The 26,072-nt window shown below is 44.0% G+C and overlaps 1 protein-coding gene and 1 pseudogene across 1 annotated transcript in view; both read left to right on the top strand.

Annotated features, from left to right (window-relative positions):
- PHKA1 (phosphorylase kinase regulatory subunit alpha 1) overlaps positions 1-26,072 on the top strand; it is a 369,719-nt gene that overhangs the window by 298,657 nt on the left and 44,990 nt on the right. The window lies entirely within an intron of this gene.
- On the top strand, positions 2,942-4,726 carry LOC103300722 (FAST kinase domain-containing protein 4-like; annotated as a pseudogene).

Here is a 26,072-nt window from a genome sequence, read left to right as displayed (position 1 = left end):
CCATTGGTTAGCTTGATATTGGGGCCAACCTCCCGTGGTCCCTCCCCTGGCAGGCCGGCCCTCCCCCTACACACCCCCCCCATAGGCACTGATCGCTGGCCAAGCCGAGGGACCCCACTTGTGCACGAATTTGTGCACCGGGCCTCTAGTTTATTCATAAAGTTATATGCACTCCTATGCTAATTGCAGTATTATTCATGGTGGCAAAGACATGGAAACAACCCAAGTATCCTTTGATAGATGATTGGATTTAAAGAATGTGGTACATATATACAATATAATATTGTTCAGCCATAAGGAAAGATGAAATACTGCCATTTGCGACAACATGGCCTGTTTGTACATTTCTGGCCTTGTTCTATCCATTGTCATGCTAAGTAAAATAAGTCGGAAATAAGAACCATATGATTTCATTCATATGTGGGATATAAAACTGAAAGCAACAAATGAACAAACAAGACAATAAAAAAACAACAACTCATAGGCACAGACAACAGTATACTGGTTACCAGAGGGTAAGGGGAGTGGGGAGAGGTATTAAAGGGTAAAGGGGGTCAAATATATGGTGGTGGAAGGAGACTTGACTTGGGGTGATGAACACATGGTACAATATACAGATGATATACCATAGAATTGTATATTTGAAACCTATATAATTTTATTAACCAATGTCACTCCAATAAATTTAATTTTTTATAAAAGCAGATTTTAATTCCCATAAATACCTAAGTCGAGAAAGAATCCATTAAACATCATGAATAACCAAGGTAACAGCATAGTTCAGAAAAAAAATCCAGAATTTGAACTTAAAGACATGGAAATATGTGATTTAAATTACCAAGAATTCAAGATTGCAGTTCTGAAAAAACCCTCAAAATAAAAGCTCAGAAATGTACTGTAATGAACTTAGAAATAAAATCAATGAACTAAAGGATTGCTTTACCAAGAAGATTGAAACTATTAAAAAAATGGAAATTATGGAGGTGAAGAACTCAATAATAGAGATGAAGAATGAACTAGTCAGCATAGGAAATAGAGCAAAACAAATGGAGAAAAGAATTAGTGATATCAAATATAGAAATCTAGAAATGACTAAGGTAGAAGAGAGAGATTTGAGAGTAAAAAAAAAAAAAAGAACTCTATGAGAACTATCTGACTTCATCAAAAAGAGCAATGTAAAAATAACAGGTATAGCAGAAAAAGAAGAGTGGGAAAATGGAATAGAGAGCCCATTTAAACAAAATAATCAATGCAAACTTCCCAAACTTAAGGGAACAAGTAGATTCTCTGATAGAAGAAGCAAACAGAACACCTAATTATCTCAAGCCAAAAGGGTCTTCTCCAAGGCAAATTATATTAAAACTGTCAAAAATTAATGACAAAGAAAGAATTCTCAAGGCAGCCAGGGATAAAGATGCGCTGCCTGTGTACAATGGGAAAAGAGATGTACATAAATGCCTCTATTATGCTGCTAAACAAGACAAAGGTAGCCTGAAGGGCAGCAACTGCCCCTTCTGAATAGTTTTAGCTGTGCAAAGCAAGCTCACCCTCCAGTTCATTCTGACCATCAGTGTGGCCCTAGCTGCTAGCCTCTTGGCCTGGTGCTACAAGTGGAGAACCCATCATACAACATTGGTGGCCTACTCTTGAATGAACGCTTTCCCATCCCCACTTCCCCTGTGATAAAGCCACCAGCTCAGGTGACTTTTTAAATGCAAGATTTGAGAAAACAAGGAACCAATAAAAGCCAGAAGCTAAAACCTCTGCCTGTTAGTATCCTCTGGTCCAAGTGCTTAGCTGGGTACAGGCCCACCCTCCCTGCAGCCCCTAGGCTGTGGCACAGGGAGCAGCCAGTGCAGCTCAGCAGACTGGCCAGGGTCTTTGGAACGAGCTCTACTCCTGGGGTGCCCACACCTCTCACCCTGAGGCTGTTCCCTTTGTTCTTCCTGTCACATAAATATTTAGGTTGGCATTTTTTCCCTGCTGGGAGTGAGCAGACAGCAAGGCTAGGCTTCAGTAGCTCAATGGGAGGAAGGCGGGCCTCCCTAGATGCTCCTGCTCTGTTGCAGGGCCTTTCCTGGGTATAGGGGAACAGAAGTCACACTGGAACTCTGCCTTCAAGGCCCTGGGAGCTCCATCCTTGGCAGCCAGTCCTCATCCCTCTCCAGCAAAAAACCTCAAAGAGATGTGTGTCCAGCCATGGCCTGTCTCCTCTTCTGACCTGTGTCTTGCTATAGCACTCAGTAAAGTGGACCCTGACATTTGTCTTCCTCAAAGATAGACCATATATTGGGACACAAAACTAGCCTGAACGAATTCAAGAGGATTGAAATCATATGAAGCATATTCTCTGACCACAAGGCTTTGAAATTAGAAATAAACTGCAAAAATGAAGTAAAAAACAAAACAAAAATATGTGGCGATTAAACAGCATGCTACTAAACAAAAAAGAAGAGTTAGAAAAAATAAAAGGAGATCAAAAGGGGAGCAGAATTAAAATAGAGGACAAAAAAGGCAATAGAAAAATTAATGCAACAAAGAGCTGGTTATTTGAAAGGATTAATACAATTGACAAAGTTATGGCTAGAATCACTAAGGAAAGGCGAAAAAAGACTCAACGTCAGAAATGAAAGAGAGGGAGAAATCTGGCAAGTCTCGCTTTCTGCGGTGCTCTGTTCGGGACACACGAAGGTCAGCTGTGGTGCTGGCAGTTGCCCTGGCAGACTCCCATTCAAGAGGGCGGGCGTGAGTGGAGCCTTTGGATCTGAACTGTTGAGCTGCTCCTAGGGCCTTGGAATTACTTGTACTTGAGCCTGCACATGCACCAGCATGCCTCCTGCTCCACCTCCACCGACAGCAGCTCTTTGGAGGCTATGGGGAGCACCAGTGCATAGAGGATCTGGAGCAGCTTCTGGAAAATCTCCCTGCTGCCCAGACCATCATGGCAGCTCGCCTGGTGAAGTGATGCCAGTGCCTCCTGAGAGAGTCTGCTCATCTAGCCCCTGCTGGGCCTCCAGCTGGCCGACTGAGACTGGCCAGGTAGCCCATAAGACTCTGACTACTCTGACTTCCTCAGCTACCTCACCCATTTCCCACTTCCCAGCTTCCTTATCACAGCGCCTGGAGAAGGAACAGGTGTTTACCCCCTCCCCAGAGTGCCAGGAGGTGAACGAGCTCATCAAGAAGGCCACTAGGCCAGAGGAGCTCCTGGACCTGCTTGGTTTTAGCCACTGTCTTCATTAGAGCCATGCGGCCCTTGTGCTCATCAAGCTCTCTCACCTGCTCTCTGAGAAGCCAGAGGACAAAGCCTAGCTCTCTCATACAGGATGCCTGTTTTCAGCAACTGGCACTCCCTGCAGCCTCCAAGGAGCTGCTGTCAGTGGAACAGGTGTGCTGGTGCATGCGCAGGCTCAAGTACAAGCACCTGGCCTTACTGGCAGAGTTCAGCACTGCCTACATACAGGAGTAGGGCTCCTGGAAGCTGCTGGCCAAGCTGTTCCTGAACCTGGAGTAGTGATAGGCAGAAATCGAGGACAGCCACACACTGGTGGCCCTCATGATGAAGGCAGGAGTCATTGATGAACAATCTGGAGGACAAGTGCCTGGATCTGGTGGAGCAGTTTGGCCCTGACGAGCTGGTGGCACTGGCAGCTCAGAACCAGCAGTCTGTGCCCTTGCTGTGGGCCATCTCCTCCCACCTGTCCAGAAGCCCTTCCCCTTGATCAAAGGCATCCTCCTGGACCTGGGCTATGCCTATGGCAAACTTGACTTCCACCAGACCCAGGTGTTCCAGTGCCTGGCTGCTGTACTGTTGTCCCGCATGCCCAGCCTCACATCTGGCGAAGTGGCCAGCTGCACCAAGTCCTTCTCCATCCTCAAGTGGCTCAACCTGCCCCTGTTTGAGGCCTTTGCCCAGCACATCCTGAGCAGAGCCCAGAGCATCCCCATGCCAGACCTCTGCAACATGCTGCTGGCCTTCTCCTGTCTGAACTTCCATTCAGAGCAAGCCTGGTGCATGAGAAGCTAGGGTATCAGCTGGCAGACCTGGACCTGGACCTGCAGGTGGACATGCCGTGGGCCCTGTGTGTGCTGTAACAGGCCAGCCCTTCAGAGGTCCAGGCCGTGCTCTGCCCCGAGTTGCCCACCCTGTTCCTAGGTGATGGGTTCCCAAAGGGTTGGAGTACCTTTCAGAAGCTGCTCCACATCAATGCCTGGCTAGAGCACCCTGACTACATGGTCCCCATGATGCTGGCTTTGGCCTTGGTTCCCAGGCCCCCAGGCCCTGACAGGAAGGTGAAAGCTCTGCAGAAATAGCTGCACGAGACCCCTGAAGGGGCTGCTAGGGGGTGCTGACAGGGGCCACTTTACCATGGCCACGCAATACGGCTGGGTTCTTGACGCTGAGATACTGCTGGATGCTAAAGGCCAGTTTCTGCCCCCGAGGGACTTTGTGGCCCCACATCTCACCCCATACTCCAGCGGCCAGCTACTGCCCACCAGGGCCAAGAGGCTGTCCTTCCTGCGCTGGGAGTTCCCTAACTTCCACAGGCAGAACAAAGATTTGCTGGGGCGTTTTGTGCTTATCCAGTGCCATGTGCTGGCCATTGGCTTCCTGGTGGTGGACGTCCCATACAACAAGTGGCTGGAGCTCAGGTCTGAGTGGCAGAAGGGTGCCTATCTCAAGGACAAGATGTGCAAATTAGTGGCAGGGGAACTGGCCAAGTGACCTGCCCAAACACGGACTTTGCCCAGGGACCAGGCTTCCTGGAGACCTAGCTGAGGACCCTGGGCCACAAGAGGTGACATTCAAGGATAGACAGTACAGGGCCTTGGTCAGCAGCTCTGCGTGGCAGATTAACTGCTTGTGGGTAATAAATCTTTAACTTTGGTTTTCAACACGAGAGAGAGAGAGAGAGAGAGAGAGAGAGAGAGAGAGAGAGAGAGAGAGAGATGAAAGAGAGCTACAAGGAACACCACAAAAATACAAAAAAAAAAAAACCTACACAAGAATACTATGAATAACTCTGTCACCAAACATGAAAACATAGAAGAAATGGACAACTTCTTAGAAATATATAACCTTCCTAGACTGAAATAAAAAACCTCCAAAAAAAGTAAAAATTCAGCCTTCACTAGGGAATTCTACCAAGCATTCAAAGATTTGATACCTAGCCTTTCCAAAATCTTCTAAAAAATAGAAGGAGATGCAATACTTCCTAACACATGTTATGAGGCCAACATTTCCCCAATAACGAAACCTGGCAAAGACAACACACAAAAGGAAATTACAGACCAGTATCTCTAATGAATCTACATGCAAAATGCCTAAAAAACTACTAGCAAATCAAATACAACAGTACATTAAAAAATATATCATGAACAAATGGAGTTCATTGCAAGGATGGTTCAACATACACCAATCAATGTGATATACCACATTAACAAAATAAAATAAAAATCTTATGATCATATCAACAGATGCAAAAAAAGCATTTGACAACATACAACATCCATTTATGATTATAGCAGTCAATAAAATGGGTATAGAAAGTGCCTCAACATAATAAAAACCATATATGACAAACCCTCAACCAATATCATACTCAATGGTGAAAAACTGAAAGCTTTTCCTCTAAAACCAGGAACAAGGCAACGATGCCCACTCTCACCACTCTTACTCAACATAGTTCTAGAAGTCCTAGTCACAGCAGTCAGGCAAGTGAAAGAAATAAAAAGCATCCAAATTAGGAAAGAAGAAGTAAAAATGTCACTTTTTGCAGATGACATGATTCTTTATATTGAAAACCTTAAGGACTCTACCAAAAACTATTAGAAACAATAAACAAATACTCTAACATTGCAGAATAGAAACTAGTGTTCAAAACTCCATTGTGTTCCTATGTACTAACAATGAAATTTCAGAAAAAGAAGTGAAAACTACAATATCATTTGGAAGTGCAACAAAAAGAATAAAATACCAAGAATAAACTTAATAAATGGCTTGAAGGACCTATACACTGAAAAGTACAAGACGTTATTAAAAGAAATTGAATAAGACACAAAGAAATGGAAAGATAATCTTCGTCCATGGATTGGAAGAATCAATATTGTTAAAAAGGCCACATTACCCAAAGTAATATACAGATTTAATGCAATCCCAATTAAAATCTCAATGGCATGTTTCAAAGAAAGAGTACAAAAAATTATTACATTTGTATGGAACCAAAAAAGACTCCCAAATAGACAAAGTGATCCTGAAAATAGAGAACAAAGCCAGATATATCACTCTCTCTGACATCAGGTTATACTATAAAGCAACAGTAATCAAAACAGCATGGTACTGGCAGAAAAACACACACAGATCAATGAAGCAGAATTGAGAGCCCAGAAGTAAACCCAGATATTATATATACACATAACTAATTTTAGACAAAAGAGTAAAAAACATACAATGGAGACAAGAAAGCCCCTTCAATAAGTGGTGCTGGGAAAATTGAAAAGGCACATGCAAAAAAGAAAAAGAAAGAAAGAAAGAGGAAGAAAGAAAGAAAGAAAGAAAGAAAGAAAGAAAGAAAGAGAAAGAAAAGAAAGAAAGAAAGAGAGAGAAAGAAAGAAAGAAAGAAAGAGAAAGAAAGAAAGAAAGAAAGAAAGAAAGAAGAAAGAAAGAAATAGAAAGAATCCACTTGCAAAAGAATGAAACTAGACTGCTATTTGTCATTGAAAGGTTTGCGACACAGGAAACAAGACACAGAGTCCAGGCCATGGAAAAGGGGGGAGGTTTTAATCTTGTGCTCCCGGGCGAAACTCACCGGTCTGAGAGTGGGCCAGGGGAGTTCGCACCAAAACGGGGCTTAGGTACTTCCTTTATACAGCTGTTTAGTGAGGGGAGGGTGGAGGGCATGAGAGGTGTGGAATTCCTGCCTCAAGGCAGGGGTCTGGGAAGGCTGGCAAGGGTCTGGGAAGGAGCCAGTTATCTTTGTCACCATCTACCTTACGGATGCTTGCATGGCTGTGGTCTTTCCCCCCTGCCTCGACCTAACAGTCGTCACCCACAAAAATTAACTTACAATGTATCAAAAACCTAAATATAATACCTGAAACAATAAAATATGTAAGTACTAAACTTATGGACCTTGGTTTTACAGAGGATTATGTTATTTGGACCCTAAAGGTATGGGAAATAAAAGCAAAAACAAATGAATCCTATATAATAAAAGCCTAATATGCTAAGTGTCTGACCATTCATTCGACCAGTCACTATGATGCAGACTGACCACCAGGGGGTAGACGCTCCAACCAATAGGTTAGCTTGCTACTGGGGTCTGGCCAATGGGGACTGAGCAAGACAAGCCAGACACACCCTGGAGCCCTCCCATGGTCCCTCCCTGGCCGGCCAGCCCCAATCAGGACTGGGCGACACAAGCCAGACACGCCCTGGAGCCCTCCTGTGGACCCTCCCTGGCCCTGGTTGTGCACCGGTGGGGTCCCTTGGCCTTGTCTGTGCCCTCTCGCAATATGGGACCCCTCGGGGGATGTCCTCAGGCAAGGCCAAGGGACCCCACCAGTGCACGAATCCATGCACTGGGCCTCTAGTGGGACTATATAAAACTAAAAAGCTTCTGCACAGAAAAAAAAAGTAACAAAACCAAAAGGCATCCAACTGAATGGGATATCTCTGATAAGCAGTTAATCTCCAAAATATATAAAGAACTCATACAACTCAACAACAAAAACACAAAGGACCCAATTGAAAATGAGCATAGAACCTGAACAGTCACTTCTCCCAAGACATACAAATCCTATATAATAAAGAGGTAATATGCAAATTGACCCACATGCCTTAATGCCATCACAAGATAGCTGACCTGCCCAGCCCCTCCCCTTGCCCCATCCCTGATCAGCCTCTCCCACCCCAATTGAGGGTGGGGTGGCTAGCCAACCCCCTCACCCCCCACGGCCCCTCACCCAGGCCAGCCACGCCCCCACACTTTCCTGGTGCTGGGGGTACCCCAGGCAGGCTGCAGGCACGGTGTTGGGCAGAGGCAAAGGTCCTGGATTTCCCTGGCCTAGAGAGTCCAGAAAACCTCAGCAGTGACCAAAGTCCAAGACCGAGTGGAAAGGTCCCTGCCAGCACTTATGGCTCAAAGTGCCAGGAGGAGGTGGAGCATCTGGAACCTGCAACCCTCGCATCTGCACACCAAGCCTTGGGGCACACCACACCAGTGGCAGCTGTGGGTGAAAGGGGGAGAGCAGGGAGCTGGGGTGTGGAGCTGGGAGGGGCTTAGAGTCTTCAGGAGCAGACTGCTTGCTGAGATTGCTGTGACCTATGTGCTTGGGCTTGGTCAAAGCCCCTGGTCAGCTCTGCCACTTGCCTTCCAGGTGCGACTAGTCCTGAGCCGACTAGTGTTGCAATCAGAGAAGCAGCTGTTACTGGGCTCTGTTAAATAAGAGAAATCAAAGAGCTGAGAGTAAATATCCTCCCAGCCCCTTCCTACGCCCCCCAGGCAAGGAGGGCTGGGGATGGGGGTAACAAAAAATGGCTGCTGCTTTGCATTTTATAATGAAAAGACTCCTGCTATGTAGAGAGGAGAGCTGATTCATTCCCAGCAACACCTGGAGTGTTCCCTGCCCCAGCCCTGAAGCCTGACAGCACCTAGCAAAGGTGTGTCCACACAGCCATGTTGGCCTGGCTCCTGGAATGTTGGGAGCAAGTTTGAACTGCATTGATTAAAAAAGAGTAAAGATTGAAAAACACCTCTTTGTACTCAAATGGCACTATAAAATGCAGATTACAGCATCTGATTTTGTCTTCTGTGTTGATTTTGAGGCAGAGCACAAATAGGTTCATGGGAAAAGGAGGGAAAAAAGCAAAGGGAAAGGGAGAGGATTCTGCTGTCCACAGCACTGAATGTTGTTTTTTGTTTGTTTGTTTGTTTGTTTGTTTGTTTGTTTGTTTTTTCCTTCTGTCCTTCAAGTCAGTATATGCCATTTAAACCACTTTATGGTGTTAGGTAATGAGCTAATGCTTCCTCTATTAAGAGCAAGCAGCAGTACCTTTCACATGAGTCACATACATTTAATCCATTCAAGTGGAGCATACTGAGTAGAGAGAATGGTATGTGTCATTATATAAAGAACTTGGCATTATGATGCTATCTGGCTGATGATCTTATTTATTTTGCAATTTAGAGAATGTAGACAAATCAGGCATTGAAAATGAATGTGCGTGCTTAAATGCATGACTTTATTTTCATCCATAACAACCAAACGACCAGTCACCAGGAGGTGCATTGATGGGTCCTGTGGCGCAGTGGGTCTGAGTGAGGCTGCATGGCGAAGGCCAGGGCTAGGGGATCTGAGGCTGCATCCCCCGCCCTGCGGAGCTTGATGGGGGTGGGGCCAGACAGACACTTCTATTATAGAGAAAGGGCAAATAGCAATATTAACATATTTCCTCTAATTAATTCCCTTTAAATGTGCACAAATTTTCTGCACCAGGACACTAGTGTCTAACATATATAAAAAGATGCTCAACTTCACTAGTTATAAGGGAAATGCAAATCAAAACCAACTCACACCTGTTAAAATAGCTATTACCAACAAAATAAGAAATAAGTATTGAAGAGGTTGTGGGAAGAAAGGAACCCTCATTCACTGCTTGTGGGAATTTAAATTGGTACAGCTACTGTGGAAAACAGTATGGACATTCCTGAAAAAATTAAGTATAGGGTTACCATATGATCCAGCAATCCCTCTTCTGGGTATCTACCCAAATATTTTGAAAATATTTCTTTGTAAAGATATATGTAACCCTAACTTCACTGCAGCATTATTCATGGTAGCCAAGACATGGAAACAACCTAAGTGTTTATTGATAGAAGACTGGATAAAGAAGATGTGGTACATGTATACAAACAGAATATGACTTGGCCTTAAAAAGGATGAAATCTTACCATTTGCAACAATGCAGATGGACAATGAGGGTATTATGCTGAGTGAAATAAATCAGACAGACAAAGACAAATACCATATAATTTCACTTATATGTGAAATCTTAAAAAAAAAACACAAAACAAATAAATAAACAAGCAGAACAGAACCAGACTCAGATACAAAGAACAAACTGATGGTTTCCAGATGGCAGAGGTGTTGGGAGCTATGTGAAAAGTTGAAAGGATTAAGTACAAATTGACAGTTACAAAATAGTCATGGGGAATTAAAGTAAAGCATAGGGAATCTATCTATATAAAAGCCTAAGCGACCGACCAACTGGCTGGTCAGTAGCTATGACATGCACTGACCACCAGGGGACAGATGTGCAACACAGGAGCAGAAACCACAGGCATGAAAACATGGAGCAGACTGATGAATCACAGAGGGAATGGGGGAGGGTGGGAAGAGATTTACCAAAGATCTTATATGCATACTAGAGGCCTGGTGCACAGATTCATGCACCGGTGGGGTCCCTCGGGCTGGCCTGCAGGGATCAGGCTGAAACCAGTTCTCTGACATCCCCTGAGGAGTCCCAGATTGAGAGAGGGTGCAGGCCAGGCCGAGGGACCCCACTGGTGCACGAATCTGTGCACCAGGACTCTAGTCCTATATAATAAAACTCTAATATGCAAATTGACTGAACGGCGGACCCACTGGTCGCTATGACTCACACTGACCACTAGGGGGCAGACACTCAACACAGGAGCTGCCCCTTGGTGGTCAGTGTGCTCCCACAGGGGGAGTGCTGCTCAGCCAGAAGCCTCTCCCACCTCCACTACAGGTGGGCAGTAAGGAGCGAGGAGTCCCGGACTGCGAGAGGGATGTCTGACTGCCATCAGGCGGACATCTCCTGAGGGGTCCTGGACTGCGAGAGGGCACAGGCTGGGCTGAGGGACCCCCCCCCTCCAGTGCACAAATTTCATGTACCGGGCCTCTAGTATAGTCATAATATTGTAATAGCTATGTATGGTGTTAGGTGGTTACTAGACTTATCAGAGGGATCAGTTCGTAAGTTATATAAATGTCTAACCACTATGCAGTATACCTGAAACTAATATAATATTGAATGGCAATTGTAATTGAAAAAAACAGCAACTTAGCAAGAAACAATCTGTTTACAAAATGGGAATAGACACTTCTCCAATGAGGACATACAGATGTCCAATAGACATTAAAATATGCTCAACATCACTAACCATAACGGAAATGCAAATTAAAATGACAATGAGATATCACCTCACACCTGTAAGAATGACTACCATCAATAAATCAACAAAGAAGTGTTGTTAAGGATGTGGAGAAAAGGGAAAGCTCATGCACTGTTGGTGAGATTGTAAATTGGTGCAGCCACTATGGAAAACAGTATGGAGATTCCTCAAAAAATTAGAAGTAGAACTACCGTATGACTCCCCAATCCCACTTCTGGGTATTTATCTGAAGAAATCTAAAACACTAATTCAAAAATATATATGCACCCCTATGTTGATTGCAGCATTATTTACAACAGTCAAGATATGGAAGCTACCTAAGTGCAATCCATAGATGAATGGATAAAGAAGAGGTGGTACATATATAAAGAGGTGGAATGTTACTTGGCTATAAAAAGAATGAAATCTTGCCATTAGCAACATCATGGATGGACCTATAGGGTATTATGCTGTATGAAATAAGTCAGACAGAGAAAGACAATTACCATATGATTTTACTTATAATTGGAATCTAAAAAAAAAAAACAAAAAAAAAACCCACAAAATAAGTGAACAAACAGAACAGAAACAAACTCATAGATACAGAGAACAAATTGGTGATCACCAGATGGGAGAGGGTTTGGGTCAAAAACTTGAAAGTATTAAGAACAAATTGCCTCTTTTAAAAACAGTCACAGTGGAGAACAGACCCTAGAGAGCCCCAAGCAGCCCCACTACCGCCTTTGGCCTAGTTACCATCACACCTGGAGAGGAGCTCCAACTGTGACACCCAGCCCCAGTCACCATCACTGCAAGCAGGAATAGTGAGGCCGAGACCCAGCAGCCACCTGCCATCCCCCCCATGCTTCCCCCACCATCAGCGCTGCCAACACCAATCCCTGTAGCATGGGCAGTGGACAGGGTTGGCCTCATAATGATGTCACTGGGCAGGGACAAAAAGTCATCACAATGAAGGTTTTGGGAACAGTAAAATGGTTCAATGTAAGAAATGGATATGGTTTCATCAACAGGAATGACACCAAAGCAGATGTATTTGTACACCAGACTGGCCATAAAGAAGAATAATCCCAGGAAGTACCTTCATGGTATAGAAGATGGAAAGACTGTGGAGTTTGATGGTGTTGAAGGAGAAAAGGGTGTGGAGGCAGCAAATGTTACAGGCCATGGTGCAGTTCCAGTGCAAGGCAGTAAATGTGCAGCAGACCGTAACCATTATAGACGCTGTCCACATCGCAGGGGGTCATCCGTGCAATTACCAGAAGAGTGAGAATGGGAAAAGAATGAGGGATCAGAGAGTGCTCCCAAAGGCCAGGCCCATCAGTGCCAGCCCTATAGCAGACAAAGGTTCCCAACTTATTACATGTGGAGACCCTATGAGCCTCGACCACAGTATTCCAATATTCCTGTGCAGGGAGAAGTGATGGAGGGTGCTGACAACCAGGATGCAGGAGAACAAGGTAGACCAGTGAGACAGAATATCGATGCTATAGACCATGATTCCACAGGGGCTGTCCTTGCCAAAGACACCCTACAGAAGATGACAATGAAGAAGATAAGGAAAATGAAGGAGATGAAACCCAAGGTCAATCATCCAACAAAAAGAAATGAATATGAAATTTCAGCAGTAAGAAATGAACAAAAGATTGGAGCTAAATACCTTAAGTGCTGTTGTTTTGCCCATTGACCAGATAACTAGAAATAGCTGCATTATCTATGCAGTGTAGTTTTTTTGTGTGTGCATGTGTTTTGTTTTGTTTTTTTATCTAAAGACATCTCTTTTTGGTAATGACAAACATGCTTTTAAAAAAAAGCCTGGTTTACAGAGAGGAATTGACAAGACTACTCCAGCCATGAAGACAGAAGAGAAGCAGTCCAGAGATGGAAGACGCCGACGTTGCCTTACCATACTAGCAGTCAGCAGCTGTGCGTCCCTGTGGTAGCCCAGGACCAAACCAGAAAGGGTCGGACCTGCATTACCACCATTTGTCCACCATCCAGAACTGTAATATCATTGCTGACATGTACACATAAGGAACTGTTTGACATTGAAATTGGGTCTCAAAAGAACTGTTGGCCCAGAAAGAAACTCACTACAGACTGATTCATTTGCCTTTCAACATAACCATTATTGCTTGTCTCATTTTCGGTTCTTACAAGTGTATTTCTAGTAGCACATGATCTCACTCATCTAGGGGAAATGATGAACAACATAGACTGATGAACAAGAACAGACCCAGAGACAAGGAGGCATGGATCAGACTGTTGGACCTCAGAGGGAGGGTAGGGGAGGGTGGGGATAAAGGGGAGAGATCAACCAAAGGACTTGTGTGCATGCATATGAGCCTAACCAGTGGTCAAGGACAACAGGGTGGTGGAGGCATGCGTGGGTAGGGGTTTGGGATGGGAATGGGGGGATGAGGACAAATATGTGATACCTTAATCAATAAAGAAATTCAAACAAAAAAAAATAAATAAAAAATAAAAAAGCCTGGTTTTTCTCAATATACCTTTAAAGGTTTTTAAATTGTTTCATATCTAGTCAAGTTGAGATTTTTGTAAATCTTCCACTCAGCCAGCTTTCCCGTGGTTCTGGGTGGTAGACGTTTTTGTCTTTTAGTTGTATTTTTAAAATGTTGTATGAGGCAGCAGATTAGTTGTTTAACTATGCCGCCATCTTGGTTCCTCTCCTCAAGTTGAGATTTTTAAGAACCTCATTTTTTACTTGTATTAAAAGTTTACAACTAGATTTTTTCCCAAAAAAAGTCAACAAACTACAGGCACCTGTTAATGAAAATCTTTAAAAAAAATCTTGGGAATGTAAAATACAGCATAGGATTAACTATGGTGTGGTGTCAGATGGGTCCTAGATAATAGTAATGGGTACTAATAATAGTGTAACAACTATGTATACTAGATGGGTACTAATAATCCTAATATATAAAAACCCAGGGTCCGTAACATCCAAATCTGCAGGCTCAACCAACCGGAAGTCAGTCCTGCAGTCAGTGCTGGGTTGCCGTGGTGACCTAGCACTGATGCTGCTGCTGCGGGCGCAGTGACCCAGCACTAACTGCCGAGGGGCCTGTGGATCAGGCCTGGAGAAAGAAGCAGGGCCTGATCTGTAGCCTCTGTGGCAAATGTTGATTAGCCCTTGCCTCTTTCTCTTCAGGCCTGGCCAGCAGCTGCACCTCTCTTTCTCTCCGGGCCCCTGCTGGGGCTGCTGTACAGCCTCACCTATCTGATCAAGCCTGGAGATAGGCCCAGAGACTCTGACTGGCATAGAAATGGACCAATCAGAACCAAATCTGGGTGAACTGTGAAGAGCCAATGGCTGCCTAGGAGGCGGAGCTTTTGATGCTGACTGGCATAGAAACCAACCAATCAGAACCAAATCTGGGTAAACTGCGAAGGCAGAACCTAAGGTGGGGGCTGAGGAGGGGTTTTAAAGGCAACAGCTGTTGGGTGTAAGGTGTAAGAAAGCAGTTCAATTTTTTAATGACCAGTTTAGTAGTATAGTGCATATGGCGGGCTATCAGTCCAGATATAGGGATTATGTATTTTTGTCTGCCAAGAGCATCTCCTCCTGATGAAAAAGGCTCCCTCACCCCATTTAAGCAATCCTATCATATATAATCTATCTATACTACTAAAAGGATAACATGCTAATTAGACTGGGTTGACCAGCCATCTTCCAGACATCTGACTTCCTTCTGGACAAAGCCATGGTGGTGGGGGCTGAGGCAGAGGCAGTTAGGGGCAATCAGGCTGGCAGGGGAGGGCAGTTGGAGGCAACCAAGGCAGCAGGGGAGGGCAGTTGGGGTCAAGATCAGGCCAGCAGGAGGAGCAGTTAGGGGTGATCATCCAGGTAGAGGCAGGTGGGGGCGAGATCAGGCCAGCTGGGGAAGGCAGTTAGGGGCGATTAGGTAGACAGGCAGAGGGGTTAGGGGCAATCAGTCAGGCAGGCAGAGGCAGTTAGTGGTTATCAGTCAGGCAGGCAGGTGAGCGGTTAGGAGCCAGTGGTCCCAGATTGTGAGAAGGATGTCCGACTGCTGGTTTAGGCCCGATCCCACCTACCGCAGCCCACAGGTCAGTGGCCAGGGCCTCCCTCTTTGGGGCAATCATTGGGTCCCCATTGGAGAGGGTGCAGGCTGGGCTGAGGGAACCACCCCCTCCATGCACGAATTCCATGCACTGTACCACTAGTCTATATATATAAAAGCCTAGGCAACTGAATGACAGAACAACTGGTTGACTGGTCGCTATGATGTGCACTGACCCCAGGGGCAGACGCTCAATGCAGGAGCTGCCCCCTGGTGGTCAGTGCACTCCCACAGCCAACCTCCTGTGGCCAGCCAACCTCTTGCAGTCCCTTCCCCCCACCGGCCGGCCCTGATCAGCCCTGATCGGGACTGGGTGAGACGGCCCCAATCGGCCCTGATCACCAGCCAGGCCGAGGGACCCCACCCATGCATGAATTCATGCACCGGGCCTCTAGTAGTATAATAACTATGTATCAGATGGTACTAGATTTATTGGAGTAATCACTTCATAAGTTATATAAATGTCTAATCACTAAGTTCTATACCTTAAACCAGTGGTTGGCAAACTGTGGCTCGCGAGCCACATGCAGCCCTTTGGCCCCTTGAGTGTGGCTCTTCCACAAAATACCACGTGCGGGCGAGCACGTACAGTGCAATTGAAACTTCGTGGCCCATGTGCAGAAGTCAGTTTTCAGCTCTCAAAAGAAATTTCAATCGTTGTACTGTTGATATTTGGCTCTGTTGACTAATGAGTTTGCCGACCACTGCCTTAAACTAATATATATCAACTGTAATTGAAAAATTTAAAGAAATTTTTAAAAAAGAAAAACCTTTTGTTTTTATAGAAAGGAGCAGCCTGGCAAGACACAACTTTTAGACAATAGCCACTCAACTCCAGCCAATCACCATAGAAAAATTTTCTAGCCCTACCCCTATTAACAAAGGCTGAGTGATAAGCCCACACTTCCACATTTGCCCAACTGTAACAAGGCAGGCACTGTTGTTCTACCTTCCCCACTTTAGGATAGTGTCATAGAAGACCAACTAGGCATCTGGGACTTTCATTCCCTCAAGGTACCAACCAAGTCCCCCTGGTCAGTCTGATTCCAAAGCCTAAGCTGTTTCCATCAGATTATAATGTTTAATGAGTAAGTGAAAGAGACAGCTGAAAAACTCACCAGCACCAAAGTCAAATTTTACATATTCATTTGTATCAGAAATATCAGAACATATTTTTAGCCATTCAGGGCCTGTATGCTTTGCATACTCCTCTAAACCCACCCCACATCTGTTAGCAAGAGATAAGCCCTAGGCCATGAATACCTGAACCCCTGCTGCCATTCAGAACTCTCTAACCTAGAGACTCCCCACAATGCTATTTAGGGACATCACCTAGACATGTAACCCCCTCCTGCCGGCCCTCTCCCCTGGGAGTTCCCTTTCCCTCCTCTTTTATGGATGGTAGATCATGTGCCTTACATAAGCCTCTGGATGGTCTCTGGCTATGAGGGATATACCCTCTCATACAACCCTATCCAAGTGCCACTCGATAAATCTTGTTATATCTACTGCCTCCTCACCAAGAGACATGGGTTTTACTATTTGATACCTTTGTTTCTTTATTTTTTTTCTTTACATAGGGTACTTTATTCAACATGTATCTGCTGGGTATTTATTATATGCTACGAAAAATGCTAAAAGCAGAGTAATAAAAAAATAGAGAAGATGAAAAGAGATAAGGCATAAGGACATAATAACTGCTTTAGAATTTCAAAATATTTTAAATTACTTTTAATATATTTTTTAACATTTAGGTTTTTAATCTACTTGAAATTTAATTTTATGCATATATAGATAAATACAGGCATATATGTGTATACTTTTATACCTGTTTATGCAAATGTTAGCATAGTATATACATTTCTCTGTACCATACTTTTTTTCACGAAAACTATATATTTTGAAAATCATTACATATTTAATCTATCTGTTACTACTTAAGAAGTCACCACAAAACTCACTGGCTTACAATTTAAAAAAACAAGTATTTAAATTATCTGTCATGATTCTAGGGCTTGCTTGGGCTCAGCTAGGCAGTTCTCACTTGGGGCCTCATTCAGTTGTGGTCTGATAGTGTCTGGGACTGAAGTCCTCATGAGACTCATTCATTCATAAATCTTGGGGTTAATAATGCCTGTTGGATGGAACCTCAGCTGAAGCTATTACCTGGAATATCCACAAATGACCTGTCTCTCCACTTCCTTGCAGCATGGTGTCTAGGTTCCAGAGTATGCATCCCACGAAAGGACCAAGTCGAAGCTGCTTTACTTTTTATGACCTAGTCTCAGAAATCATGTAGAATAATTTCCTATTGATAAACATTTGGGTTCTTTTCAGTCATTCATTGTCACAAGAAATGCTATAGTGAATAACCTAACCACATGTATCTTTTCTCATGTTTGGAATTTGTCCTACAGATATATGAATAGTAGAATTGCTAGATTAAATAATATAGGTATTTTTAATATTGATATGTATTTCCAAATAGCCATCTAAAGTGATTATCTAATTTTCACACCCACTGGCAACTTATTGAGATTGCCTATTTTCCCAAAGCTTTAACAATACATTGGTGAAGCTTTGGGAAAATAGGCAATCTCAATAAGGGGATTCAAATTTGGGGATTTTTGACAACATAAGAAATGAAAAAACTATTATCTTGGTTAATTTGAGTGTTTCTTATTATAAATGACATCAGTCACCTTTTCCTGTGTTTAAAAGCTGTCGGTATTTGTTTTGCCAGATTTGCTTTTATTTTTTTTTATTTTCTTATCTATTAGTTTGGAGTTCTTTTTTTTCCTTTATTGATTAAGGTATTACAAATGTGTCCTTATCCCCTCATTGTCCTTCCATCCCCCCATTCATGCCCTCACCCCCCGGTGTCTGTATCCATTGGTTATGCTTATATGCATGCATACAAGTCTTGCCCTCCCCTGCCTTCCCTCTGAAGTTTGAGCATCTGATTGATGCTTCTCTGTCTCTAGATCTATTTTTGTTCATCAGATTATGTTGTTCATTATAATCCACAAATGAGTGAGATCATGTGATATTTATCTTTCTCTGACTGACTTATTTCACTTAACATAATGCTCTCCAGCTCCATCCATGCTGTTGCAAATGGTAGGAATTCCTTCTTTTTATAGCAGTGTAGTATTCCATTGTGTAGATGTATCACAGTTTTTTAATCCACTCATCTGCTGATGGGCACTTAGGTTGCTTGCAAATCTTAGCTATTGTAAATTGTGCTGCTATGAACATAGGGGTGCATATATCCTTTCTGATTGGTGTTTCTGGTTTCTTGAGATACATTCCTAGAAGTGGGATCACTGGGTCAAATGGAAGTTCCATTTTTAGTTTTTTGAGGAAACTCCATACTGTCTTCCACAGTGGCTGCACCAGTCTGCATTCCCACCAGCAGTGCTCAAGGGTTCCTTTTTCTCTGCATCCTCACCAGCATTTGGCATTTGTTGATTTGTTGATGATAGCCATTCTGACAGGTGTGAGATGGTACCTCATTGTTGTCTTGATTTGCATCTCTCGGATGATTAGTGACTTTGAGCATGTTTTCATATGTCTCTTGGCTTTCCTTATGTCTTCTTTCAAAAAGTATCTATTGAGGTCCTTTGCCCATTTTTTTATTGGGTTGTCTGTCTTCCTTTTATTAAATTGTATGAGTGCGCTGTAAATGTTGGAGATAAAACTCTTATCGGAGATATCGTTGGAAGATATGTTCTCCCATGCAGTGGGTTTTCTTGTTGTTTTGTTGATGGTTTCTTTTGCTGTGCAGAAGCTTTATATTTTGATGTAGTTCCATTTGTTTATTTCCCCTTTAGTTTGCATTGCCCTAGGAGTGGTATCGGTGAAGAAATTGCTTCGGCATGTCTGAGATTTTGTTGCCTTTGGACTCCTCTGATATTTTTATGGTTTCCCTTCTTACGTTTAAGTCCTTTATCCATTTTGAGTTTATTTTTGTGTATGGCGTAAGTTGGTGGTCTAGTTTCATTTTTTTGCATGTCTGACCAAATTTCCCAGCAGCATTTATTTAAGAGACTGTCTTGACTCCATTGTATGTTCTTGCCTCCTTTGTCAAATATTAATTGACAAAGGAGGCAAGAACATACAATGGAGTTGTAATAGTTGTTTGGGTCGATTTCTGAGTTCTCTATTCTATTCCATTGATCTATATGTCTGTTCTTGTGCCAGTACCAGGCAGTTTTGAGAACAGTGGCTTTGTAATACATCTTGAAATCTGGTATTGAGATCCCTCCTACTTTGTTCTCCTTTTTCAGGATCGCTGCAGCTATTCTCTCTTTCTTTTTATTCCAGATGAATTTTTGGAGAGTTCTTTCTAGATCTGTGAAATATGCTGTTGATATTTTAATGGGGAGTGCCTTGAATCTATAGATTGCTTTGGGTAGTATGGACATTTTAATGATGTTGATTCTACCAATCCGTGAACACAGTATGTTCTTCCATCTGCTTATGTCTTCCTCTGTGTCTTTTATCAATGTCCTATAGTTTTCCACGTACAGGTCTTTTACCTCTTTAGTTAAATTTATTCCTAGGTATCTTAATTTTTTTGATGCGAGGTAAATGGGATTGCTTTTTTAGTCTCTCTTTCTGTAAGTTCACTATTGATGTATAGAAATGCCATAGATTTCTTGGCATTAATTTCGTATCCAGCTACATTGCCGAATTCATTTATTAATTCTACTAATTTTTTGATGGAGTCTTTAGGGTATTCTATGTACAGTATCATGTCATCTGCGAATAAGGACGGTTTTACTTCTTCTTTTCCAGTTTGGATGCCTTTTATTTCTTCTTCTTGTCTGATCACAATGGCTAGTACCTCCAGTCTTATGTCGAACAGGAGTGGTGAGAGTGGCATCCCTGTCTTATTCCTGTTCTTAGGGGAAATGGTTTTAGGTTTTACCCATTAAGTATGATGTTGGCTGTGGGTTTGTCATATATGGCTTTTATTATGTTGAGGTATGATCCTTCCATTCCCACCTTGCTGAGATTTTTTATCAAGAAAGGGTGCTGAATTTTGTCAAATGCTTTTTCTGCATCAATTGATATGACTATGTGACTTTTATCTCTCAAATTGTTTATGTGATGCATCATGTTTATTGATTTGCAGATTTGTACCATCCTTGCATCTGTGGGATAAAACCTACTTGGCCATGGTGTATGATCTTTCTGATGTACTGCTGGATCCAATTTGCTAGAATTTTGAAGAATTTGGCATCTATGTTCATGAGGGATATTGGCCTGTAATTCTCTTTCATTGTGTTGTCTTGATCTGCTTTTGGTATTAGGGTGATGCTGGCTTCATAGAAGGAGCTTGGAAGTGTTCCTTCCTCTTGAATTTTTTGGAATAGTCTAAGGAGGACAGGTTTTAATTCTTCCTTGAATGTTTGGTAAAACTCTCCTGAGAAGCTGGTCCAGGGCTTTTGTTTGCTGGAAGTTTTTTGATGACTGTTTCAATTTTCTCCATAGTTATCGGCCTATTCAGGTTTTTAGATTCTTCCTGATTGAGTTTTGGAAGGTTGTATTTTTCTAGGAATATGTCCATTTCCTCCAGGTTGTCTAGTTTGTTGGAATAGAGTTGTTCATAGTATTTTTTAAAACAATCCTTTGTATTTCTGTGGGGTCTTGTTATTTCTCCTCTTTCATTTCTGATTTTGTTTATTTGGGTCCTGTCTTTTTGCTTCTTGGTGAGCCTCGCTAGAGGTTCATCAATCTTGTTTATCCTTTCAAAGAATCAGCTCTTGGTTTCATTGATCTTTTGTATTGTTTTGTTTTGTTTTGTTTTTTTGGGGGTGGTCTCTATGTCATTTATTTCTGCTCTGATCTTTATTATTTCCTTCCTTCTGGACACTGTGGGCTTTTCTTGTTGCTCTCTTTCTAATTCTTTAAGTTGCAAGGTTAGATGATTTATTACCAGTTTTTCTTGTTTTTTGAGGTAGACCTGTAGAGCTATGAACTTCCCTCTCAGAACTGCTTTCATTTTGTCCCATAGATTTGGGGTTGTTGTGTTTTCATTGTCATTTGTTTCCAGGAAGCTTTTTATTTTTTCTTTGATCTCTTTGGTAACTTATTAATTGTTTATTAGCATGCTCTTTAGCCTCCAAGTGTTTGATTTTTTTCATTGTTTTTATTGTAGTTGATTTCTAGTTTTATGCCTTTGTGATCTGAGAAGATGCATGTTATGATTTCTTTTTTTTCCCTTTTTTTTAAATTTCTTTATTGATTAAGGTGTCACATATATATTTGTCCTCATCCCCCCATTCCCATCCCACACCCCTCCCCATGGATGCCCCAACCCCCTGTTGAACTTAACCAATGGTTAGGCTCATATGCATGCACACAAGTCCTTTGGTTGATCTCTACCCACTCCCCCCACCCTCCCCTATCCTCCCTCTGAGGCCTGATAGTCCGATCGATGCCTCCTTGTTTCTGGTTCTGTTCTTGTTCATCAGTCTATGTTGTTCATTATTTCCCCTAGATGAGCGAGATCATGTGTCACTAGAGATATACTTATAAGAACTGAATGTGAGACTAGCAATAATAGTTATGCTGACAGGCAAATGAATCAGTCTGTAGTGAGTTTCTTTCTGGACCAGCAGTTCTTTTGAGACCCAATTTCAATGTCCACCAGTTCCTTATGTGTACATGTCGGCACTGACCCCTCAGCTCTGGATGGTGGACAAATGGTGGTAATGCAGGTCTGACTCCCTCTGGTTTGGTCTCGACCGGAACCAGGGGCACGGCTTCACCCAGACTCAGGGGCACGTGGCCTCACCCGGATCCAGGGGCACATGGACTCACCTGGACCCAGGTGCGCGCGGCCTCAACCGTACCCGGGACCCAGCCTTACCCGGACCCAGGGGCGCGCAGCCTCACCCGGACCCGGGACCCAGCCTCACCCAGATCCAGGGACACACGGCCTCACCCGGACCCGGGATTCAGCTTCACCCGGACCCAGGGGTGCGAGGCCTCACCCAGACCCAGGGGCGTGTGGCCTCACCTGGATCCAGGGGCACACGGCCTCACCTGGACCCAGGGGCGCGTGGCCTCACCCAGGCCCGGGACCCAGCCTCACCCAGATCCAGGGGCACACGGCCTCACCTGGACCCGGGATCCGGCTTCACCCGGACCCAGAGGCGCGTGGCCTCACCCGGACCCAGGGGCGTGTGGCCTCATCCGGATCCAGGGGCACATGGCCTCACCCAGGCCCGGGACCCACCCTCACCCAGATCCAGGGGCACACGGCCTCACCCAGACCCGGGATCCGGCTTCAACCTGACCCAGAGGCGCATGGCCTCACCCGGATCCAGGGGCACATGGCCTCACCCGGACCCAGGGGCGCGTGGCCTCACCCGGGCCCGGGACCCAGCCTCACCCGGATCCAGGGGCACACGGCCTCACCCGGACCCGGGATCCGGCTTCACCCGAACCCAGAGGCGCGTGGCCTCACCCGGACCCAGGGCGGCATGTTATGATTTCTATCCTCTTGAATTTGAAGAGACTTTGCCTCTGTCCTAATATTTGGTCTATCTTTGAAAATGTCCCATGTGCACTGGAGAAGAATGTATATTCTGTAGCTTTGGGGTGAAATATTCTGAAGATGTCAATTAAGTCCATCTGGTCTAGTGAGTCATTTAGGATTACTGTTTCTTTGCTGATTTTTTATTTAGAGGATTTATCCAATGGTGTCAGTGGAATATTCAAGTCCCCTACTATGATTGTATGGCTATTGATCTCTCCCTTGATATCTTCCAAAAGTTGTTTTATGTATTTGGGTGCTCCTGTATTGGTTGCATATATGTTTACTAAAGTTATATCTGCTTGTTGAATTTCTCCCTTTAGTATTATGTAGTGGCCTTCCTTCTCTCTTGTTATGGCCTTTACTTTGTGGTCTATTTTGTCAGATATAAGTATTGCAACCCCAGCTTTTTTCTTATTCCCATTGGCCTGAAAATTTTTTTTCTATCCCTTCACTCTTAGTCTGTGTGAGTCCTTTGTTCTGAGGTGGGTCTCTTGCAGACATTAAATATATGGTTCATGTTTTCTTATCCATACAGCTACCCTATGTCTTTTGATTGGAGCATTTAATACATTTATGTTTAATGTTATTATTGATAAGTACTTGTTTGTGGTCATTTTTATTCTTAATGTTTGTATTTCTTCTTGTTTTTCTGTTTCTTTTTTTTATAGCAGTCCCTTTAGCATTTCTTGCATTGCTGGCAATAAATTCTCTTAGCCCTTTTTCTGTCTGTGAAGCTCCTGATTCCACCTTCAATTTTGAATGATAGCCATGCTGGGTATAGTATTTTTGGATTCAGTCCCTGGATTTACATCACTTTGTATATTTCATTCTATTCCCTTCTGGCCTGGTGTGTTTCTTTTGAGAAATCAGTTGATATTCTAGTAGGTTATCCCTTGTAGGTAACTTTCTGTCTCTCTGGCAGCCTTTAAGATTCTTACTTTGTCATTGGTGTTTGCCAATTTAATTATGATGTGTCTTGGTGTTGGTCTTGGGGTTCAACTTGTTCAGGAATCTATTTGCTTCTTGGACTTGCATAGTGTTTTTCTTGCCAATATCAGGGAAGTTTTCTGTCATTATTTCTTCAAACAGGTTTTCTATTTCTTGCTTCTCTTCCTCTCGTTCTGGTATCCTTATTATGCGGATGTTGTTCCGTTTTGTGTTGTCCCAAAGGTCCCTTAGGCTCTCCTCTTACTTTTTAAATTTTCTTTCCAGTTGCTGCTGTGTTTATGTGTTTTTTCCTACCTTGTCTTCTAATTTGCTGATGCGGTCCTCAGCATCTTCTAGTCCACTGTTTAAGCCTTCCATTGTGTTCTTTATTGCAGTTATGTCATTCTTCATTTTCTCTTGGTTTCTTTTCATGTTGGTTACATTCTCATTTAGCTCCTTACAATTCTCATTGAGTTCTGTGTATTTGTCATTGAGTTGCGTGTATTTGTCATCCAGCCATTTGAGCATCCTTATAACCATTACTCTGAATTCTTTCTCTGATATGTTACTAACCTCAATTTCATTTAACTCCCTTTCCGGTGATTCCTGTTTTTCTTTTCTTTGGGGATTGCTTTTTTGTCTTCCCATGTTTTGCTGTAATGTTTTAATTGTAGATCCATTTGCTTTGCTACCCAGGTTCTTTTGGGGATGGTGGTACTGGTGTGATTTCTCAAATCTCCTGGGCTTGGTAATCTAGTGTAGCTCCCTATTTGAGCTATTTAGGTTCTCTTGATGTAGGCCTGCAAGCTGGAAAGATGAAACTGCGGTGTCTAGAAGTCAGCAGCCATGGGGGGGGGTGTCCCAAATTTTGCTGTCTTGTGCCCTTGGTTGAAATTGCACGTGCCCAGTGGGGATTCACAGTGACACCTAGGAACCATCTGTTGTGGTGATGGGGCTCAGGGGGCCTGCGCTCTGGAAAGGCATGACTGTGGTGTCCAGAGAGTTCTGTAGTTTTGGGTGAGCAGACTCAGCTTTTGCTGCTGCCTCCATGGTTGGATTCATGTGCCCCCAGTGGCGCTCACAGGGGCACCCACAATGTGTTTGTCAGCAGGGTGTACTGATGCACTCTGAAGGGCCCTGGCGCTGAAGCCGCGGGATTGCGGTGTCTGTGGGTAGCTATCCCAGAAGAGGGAATTCAGCATTTCTACAGCCCAGCAGTGCACCCCTGTTTGTATAAGTGCGTGCCTAGCAGGGGCTCACAGCAATGCCCAAGGGCTGCCTGTGGAGGGGTGGGCTTGGGAGGCCTGCACACTGGAAAAGCGTGTGAGTGTGGTGTCCAGAGTTCTGCAGCTGTGGGGTGGGAAGACTCAATTTCTGCTGCTGCACCTGTTGTTGGCTATGTGCACGCCCCCAGTGACTGCTCACAGGGGCACCCACGGTGTGTTTGCCAGAGCGGTGCACTGAAGCACTCTGAAGGGCCCTGGCACTGAAGCCATGTAATCGAGGCATCTGTGGGCAGTTATCCAGGATGAGTGAATTCAGAATTTCTACTGCCGGGGGAGTGTGTCCCTGTTTATCCAAGATCGCACCCAGCCAGGGCTCACTGTGGCTCCCCAGGGTGCCCTGTGGATAGATGGGTTCAGGGGGCCTTCTCCTTGGAAGTTCACAACTGTGGCAGTGCCTTTGCAGTCCCAGAGCTCTGACGCACTCTGAGGGGCCCTGGCGCTGAAGTTGTGCAGCTGGGTTGTCTGTGGGATTCAGAATTTCTACTGCAGGCCAGCGTGCCCTTGTCTGTACAAAATCACACCCAGCAGGGGCTCACAGTAGCTCCCAAAAGCTGCCTGTGGAATGGTGTGCCCTGGAAGCCTGCGCACTGGAAACACGTGAATGTGGTGTCTGGAGGTCTGCTGCTGGGGAGCAGGGAAGTTGCACTTACTGCTGTGGGAACCATGCACCTTTGGAGGTGGAGGTCCCAGGGTCCTCTGGTCTGTGGGTAGGAAGCAAGATTTTGGCTGGAGTGGCTGCCAGGTCAGGGAAGTGTCCAAGGACTGTCTGGGTGGTGGTGCTGATGAGTTCCTAGAAGAGGCCGCTCTCTTGGAGTTCTTTATATATTAGGAAAATTAGCCTATGAATTTCAAATATTTTTATCAGTTGGAAATTTGTCCTATGACTCTGCTTACAGTGGTTTTGCAGTAAGAATTTGGTTGTTTTTATGTATATAAATGTATCAGTCTTTTATGGCTTCTGGTATATAGTTCATAGTTTAAAAGTCCTTTTACCTCCAAAGTTATA

This window comes from Eptesicus fuscus, chromosome 1 (genome assembly GCF_027574615.1).
Source record: "Eptesicus fuscus isolate TK198812 chromosome 1, DD_ASM_mEF_20220401, whole genome shotgun sequence".
In the NCBI taxonomy this organism is placed as follows: Eukaryota; Metazoa; Chordata; class Mammalia; order Chiroptera; family Vespertilionidae; genus Eptesicus; species Eptesicus fuscus.
The sequence above is the reverse complement of the archived record's forward strand: the minus strand, read 5'-3'. Positions and strand labels throughout refer to the sequence as shown.